The sequence below is a fragment of the Acomys russatus genome, chromosome 22, assembly GCF_903995435.1.
Source record: "Acomys russatus chromosome 22, mAcoRus1.1, whole genome shotgun sequence".
Classification (NCBI taxonomy): Eukaryota; Metazoa; Chordata; class Mammalia; order Rodentia; family Muridae; genus Acomys; species Acomys russatus.
In genome coordinates, this window is record NC_067158.1 from 57341516 (window position 1) to 57348410 (window position 6895).

Genomic DNA, 6895 nt, shown 5'->3' on the forward strand with positions numbered 1-6895 from the left:
GTTGATTTTCTCAAAGAACCAGCTCTTGGTTTTGTTGATTCTTTGGACTGTTTTCTTAGTTTCTAATTTGTTAATTTCAGCCCTGAGTTTGATTATTTCCAGGCGTCTACTCCTCTTGGGTGTTTCTGCTTCTTTTTTTTCTAGGGCTTCCAGTTGTGTTGTTAAGATGCTTATGTGCGATGTTTCCAATTTCTTTTTAAAGGCACTTAGTGCTATGAATTTTCCTCTTAGCACTGCTTTCAATGTATCCCACAAATTTGGGTATGTTGTTTCTTCATTTTCATTGAATTTCAGAAACTCCTTGATTTCTTTCTTTATTTCTTCCCTGACCCAGGTGTCATTTAGCAGAGAGTTGTTTAGTTTCCATGTACATGTAGGCTTTTTGTTATTTCTGTTGTTGTTGAATTGCAGCCTAAGAGCATGGTGATCTGATAGGATACAAGGTATTATTTCAATCCTCTTGTATCTGTTGAGGCTTGCTTTGTGACCTACGATGTGATCAATTTTGGAGAAGGTTCCGTGGGGTGCAGAGAAGAAGGTGTATTCTTTCTTGTTTGGGTGAAAGGTTCTATAGATATCTGTTAGATCCATTTGACCCATGGCATTGGTTAATGATGTTATTCTCGGCTTAGTTTCTGTTTCAATGACTTATCCTTCAGTAAGAGTGGGGTGTTGAAGTCTCCCACTATTATTGTGTGGGGATCGATGTGTGTTTTAAGCTTTTTTAGCAGATCTTTTACATATGTGGGTGCCCTTGTATTGGGAGCATAGATGTTCAGAATTGTGATGTCATCTTGGTTGACTTTACCTTTGATGAGTATGAAGTGTCCTTCCTCATCCCTTTTGATTAATTTTGGTTGAAAGTCTATTTTGTTCGATACTAAAATGTCTACACCTGCTTGCTTCTTGTGACCATTTGCTTGGAATATTTTTTTCCAACCTTTTACCCTGAGGTAATGCCTTTCATTATGGGTGAGATGTGTTTCTTGGATGCAGAAGAATGTTGGATCTTGTTTATGTACCCATTCAGTTAGTCTGTGTCTTTTTATTGGAGAATTGAGGCCATTGATGTTGAGAGATATTAATGACCAGTGACTGTTAAGAGTCTTAATTTTGATGTTGTTTCCAGTCGAGCGTTTGTGTAGTTGTGTTTTTGCCATGGGATAGTTATCTATTTCCTGGGTAGTTTGGTTGTAGCTTGACCCTTTGGGATGGAGTTTTCCTTCTAGTACCTTCTGTAAAGCTGGGTTTGTGGATAGGTACTGTTTGAATTTGTTTTTGTCCTGGAATATTTTGTTTTCTCCATCAATGGTTATTGATAATTTTGCTGGGTAAAGTAGTCTGGCCTGGCATCTGTGTTCTCTTAGGGTTTGCAGGATCTCTGTCCAGGCCCTTCTGGCTTTTATGGTCTCTGCTGAGAAGTCAGGTGTAATTCTGATAGGTTTACCATTAAATGTTATTTGGCCCTTTTCCCTTGCAGCTTTTAATATTTTTTCTTTGTTCTGCATGTTTTGTGTTTTGATTATTATGTGGCGGGCAGTTTTTCTTTTCTGGTCAATTCTATTTGGTGTTCTGTAGGCCTCTTGTATGTTTATAGGCATCTCTTTCTTTAGATTGGGGAAATTTTCTTCTATGATTTTGTTGAGAATAGTTTCTGGGCCCTGGAGTCTGATGTCTTCTCTTTCTTCAATGCCTATTATCCGCAAATTTCTTCTTTTCATGGTGTCCTTAATTTCTTGGATGTTTTGTGTCAGGAGTTTTCCAGATTTGGCATTTTCTTTAATGGTTGATTCAATATCTGTGATTGTATCTTCTAGACCTGAGATTCGTTCTTCCATCTCTTGGATTCTGTTAGAAAAGCTCACCTCTGTGTTGCTCGCCTTCTTCTCTGAGGTCTCACGTTCTCGTTTTTCTTCTGTCTGTGTGTTTATCATTGAATCCATTTTCATTTTCAGATCTTGAACTGATTTTTTGATTTCTTTCATCTGATTTTTTGTATATTCCTGAGTTTCTTCCATTGCCTCTTTATACGTCTTCAGAGCTTGAACCGTTTTACTTATTTCTTTCATCTGGTTGTTTGCATTTTCCTGCAATTTTTCCAGTTCCACTCTATGTGCTTCTTTTATGTCTCTCACCTGTTTGTCTGCGTCTTCCTGCATTTGATTACGAATTTTATTTGTTTCCTCCATTATCATCCTCATTACTAAGGATTTGAGGTCATTTTCTTGTATTTCCGTTGTATTTGAGTTCTCTGGGTGGTTTTCTTTGGGATAGCTGGAAACTGGAGACGCCATGTTGTTTTGGGGTTTTTTGCGTATGCTTTTTCGTTGTCCTTTAGACATCTTGCCGTCTTTGTTTTTGTTGGGTAGCTTCCAGAGTTGAATGGAGGGTGTCTGACGATAGATTCACTTGTTTTCTTACGATTTCCCTAGGCTGCGAGCTCAAAGCTTCACTGGTGTGGATGTTAGGAGGTTAGCCCTGTTGTTCTGGTCTCTCACAGCAAGTGATCCTCAGTCCCCTCTGCTGTGGATCCTGCAATTGTTCTGGGTCTCTGAATGAGCGTTGGGTCAGGCCAAGGTATCCACAGCCTTCTGTGTTCCCTGCCAAGTCCAGCCAGGAGCACTGGGACCGAACCACGGGCAGAACTCAGCTAGATTCTCAGGGCCTGAACCGTCTGCCAAGCTTAGCTAGGGATTTTAGGCCCAAAATGCACACAGGGTCCAGCCAGAATTTTTGGGCTGGGACTACGCACCAAGCTCCACTAGGGCCTTTTGGCCCAAAGTGCGTGCTGTGGTCAGTTATTGACTCAGGGCCCGAACTGACCACCAATCTCAGCCAGGAATTCTGGATTCAAACTGCACACTGTGTCCAACCAGAGTCTTAGAGCTGGTGGAACCGAGAGCTCTGTCCAGCCTGTGCCACAGCAGGAGAACTGCAGCTGCTCTGAGTTAGCGTCAGTGGTGGAACAAGTGCTCCGCCCGGACTGTGTCACCGCAGGGGAGCTGCCGCTGAGCTGAGGTGGTGCCTAGGATGGAACTGAGCACGTCACCAAGCCTGCGCCACAGCAGGAGAACTGCGGCTGCTCATAGTTAGCGCCAGTGGTGGAACAAGTGCTCCGCCCAGACTGTGTCACCGCAGGGGAGCTGCCGCTGAGCTGAGGTGGTGCCTAGGATGGAACCGAGCACGTCACCAAGCCTGTGCCACAGCAGGAGAACTGCAGCTGCTCTGAGTTAGCGCCTGTGGTGAAACCAAGTGCTCCGCCCAGACTGTGTCACCACAGGGGAGCTGCTGCTGAGCTGAGGTGCTGCCTAGTATGGGGCTGCGAGCTCAACTAAGCCTGTGCCACAGCAGGGGAGCTATGGCCACGCTGAGTTAGTGCTTCAGGCAGAATTGCTTGCTGGGCCGGGCCAATACCCAGGACTCTGGGGCCGAACTGTCCGCCGAGTCCAGTCTGGGTCCAAAGGCTCCACGCGACCCAAATCCTGCCCCGAGTCCCCTCTCCCGCAGCAATTCCCACCAGCCACCACACCAATCGCCTCCACCGGAAGGCTATGAGCTGCAAACCTCAGCCACCACTGCTGGTGCCGCTGGTGCTGCTGCCTCTGCCGCTGCCGCTCCGATCAGAGAAAAACCACGCTCCTCCCGTGTGCTGGGGCACGCAGGTCCTCCGCACCCTGGTCCCTCCGAACCGTGGAGCACTCCCGCTGCCGTGATGTTCGGACCTCGGTGTTCCTGGCTCAGAAATCTGTGCAATTCCCTGAATTGTTCACTGGAGCCTCCAAACGCGGTCCACACTGCTCGCCGCCATCTTGGATCTGTCCTAAGTGTTATTTCTTAAATTCATATAAAAGCAAAAAAATGTTCCCAGATGGCAAAAATAATCTTGAGCAAAAAGAGAAATTCCGTCTGTATTACCGTTCCAGGGGGGAAGTCCTGCCACAGAGCCGTCAAACAAAACAGTACGGTACTGGCACAAAAACATGGATGAGGCTTAGTGGGGAAAACACATAAGACGCAAATGTAAATCCACACAATTAGCGCGCATGCTTTTTGAAGAGATGCCAATTATATGCACTTAAGAGAAAATATCTTCAGAAAGGAAACTGAGGGAAAAGCTGCATTACACATGGGAGGGAAAACTCAACATTATCTGTGCACACGCAACTGAACTTCAAATGGATCAAAGGTCTTAATGTGAAGCCAGAAACGTCCAGAAGAAAAGGTAGAGAGTATACCACAAGATAGGCCCCGGGAAAAAGTTTCTAAGTAAGATATTAGCCACTCAAGAAGTAAAGCCAACAGCTGACAACTGGAATCTGGTGGAATTAAAAGGCTTCTTCTCAGGGCCAACACAATGGCTCACCTAGTAAAGGCACTTACCACAGATCCAGGACCTTCACATGCACACTGTGGCCTGTGCTTGCAGGCACACACACACACACACACACACACACACACACACACACACACACACACACTCAAAACATGGACTCAAATAATTAAAAGAATAAGTAATCAGACTAAAATGTTTTTATGAAAATACTCCTATATGACATTCTCCACAGTCATGTGGAAAGCAGGGACTGCCTCTGACATGAACTCTGGTGCCCCATATTTGACCACTTCCCCTTGGTGGGGAGGCCTGGTGTCACTCAGAGAAAGAATAGGAAGGCTACCAAGATGAGACTTGATAGGCTGTGACCATATGGTGGGGGAGGAGGTCCCCTTCTGTCACAGACCTAGGGTATGGGAATAGGGTGAAAGAGGGAGGAAGGCAGGAACAGGAGGAGACAAGCAAGGGGATAAAAATTTAGATATAATCTGAATAAATTAATAAAAAGAAAATAAAAAAGAAAATAAATAGAAAAAAAGAAAATACTCCTGTACACACAGAAAAAAAGTCAAGCAAGTGAAGAGGTATTCTACATAAAGGTAATACATCTGAGAGAGTTAATATCTAAAGAATGTGAAGAAAAAAAATAAAACATAAAATACACCAACCCAATCACAAATGGACAATAGAAATGAATAGAAGGTTCTCAAAGGAAAAAAACAAATGTCTAATAAACATTTGTCGACAGTACTCAACATTTTTAGCTATCAGGGCAATAAAATTAAGAAAGGTTCATAATACATATATGCCAGTCAGACTAGCTAATATCAAGGAAAATAATGAAAACAAGAGAGAGGATGTGGGTATAGGTACTTTCGTTCACTACTGGTGAGAGTATAAATCTGAGCAGCCACTGTGGTAGTAATTGTGAAGATTCCTAAAAAACATCAAAAAAAAAAAAAAAAACAGGCTGGATAAATGTCTCAGTGTTCAGGAGCTAGTTTTGCTCTTGTAAAGGACTTGAGCTTGGTTTCTGGCACCTGTGTCTGGAAGGTTACAACTCCCTGTAAATCCAGTTCTAGGAAAATGCTGCAACTCTGACCTCTAAAAGCATCCCAAACATGTGCATATCCATACACGGACATATACACAAACACATATTTAAAGTAGTTATTTAAAGCTAGAAATGGAACAACTGCAGGACTCAGCTATTCCACTACCTGAAAAATACACAAAACACTATATCCTGCTGCAGACATGGATCCCCGCTCATCAATGATCACTGCTACTTTAGAGCTAGGATCCCTGCTTTGAATTAACAGCTATGTGTATTTAACTTGGAATGCTTGTAGATGCCATCGTACATAGGCAGTTTACCTTAAGTGAGAAGATACAGTTTAATAAAGGTTATATGGAAGTAGAGAAAAAATCCTGGTGGTGGAAGGATTTAAGTAGTGAGTAGGTAAGCATAAGAAATAGGAAAGGACAAGGAGAGTGTTAACCAAACAGAGTTGATGAAAAATGTAATACAGAAGAAACATGCTGCCTTATGACCTAATTTCAATATATATTAAACTATATATACATATATATTATTTAAAGTGTGAGGTATGGAATAACCTCTTATAAATTGTTCGGTCAGGCTCTAGAGAGTAATACAGGATTCTATCATTCATGTTGATTAGTCACCTAAAAATAGATTATAAGACACTATTGGTAAAGACATCACATGCTTTAACTGCAAAACACGGAGGAAATCAGGACAGAGATGATGACATAGACGCTTGTTCCACCCTAGCTAGCTTTCATTGTGATGTACCACAATATTGAAAGTGGTAGGGGTGAAAACATACCAGTGTTCTAACCTCCCTGTGATCTCGACAAACTATTCTACTAACCTCTGAGATAAGACGCAACCACTTACAGAATAGTGGCATGATTTTTATGGGAGTAATCAGCCACTTTATCATGAGGGGCAAAAAGCAACCATGATCTTGTCAATTTAGTTAAACAACAGGAGTAACTCCCCCTCAGACCTGGGACTTCCTAAGCATGTGTTTTTGACCAGGTTTATTTATAGTACCAGACCAGAACTTCCTGCTATGAAGAAGCCTATGTAGCCATGCCCTTTAAGTCTTGGGAAATATCTTGGAAGAGGAGCCAGAAAGAAAGGAAGAGCAACAAGACAGGGACTCCCTGCAGATATGGCTGTGCCTACATTTGGGCCTGTAGACGACTGGATATAATAACAGTTGCATAATCGTGAAAAATGAATCGATAAGGCATTGACTATGCCTGCTGGACTATTGTCAACCGAAAGATCTTAAGTAGAGTAGCAACCGGGAATCCCATCAATAAATAGCCTCAAAACCATAAAACACAATGAACCAAAAAGCAAAGCCAATAGGAAGGTAAGTTGGGGAAGGACTTGCAGAGAAGAGAGGCTGACAGATGTCAAAGAGAAACGAAGAAGGACGCTAAAGAGAGTGTTCAAAATGTGTTACATACAAGTACAAAATTGTCATAATAAATAGTATTGGAAGAAAAAGAAAAGGTGAAAAT

The 6895-nt window shown here is 42.6% G+C and overlaps 1 protein-coding gene across 1 annotated transcript in view; it reads right to left on the minus strand.

Annotated features, from left to right (window-relative positions):
• Kctd8 (potassium channel tetramerization domain containing 8) overlaps positions 1-6895 on the minus strand; it is a 229322-nt gene that overhangs the window by 168494 nt on the left and 53933 nt on the right.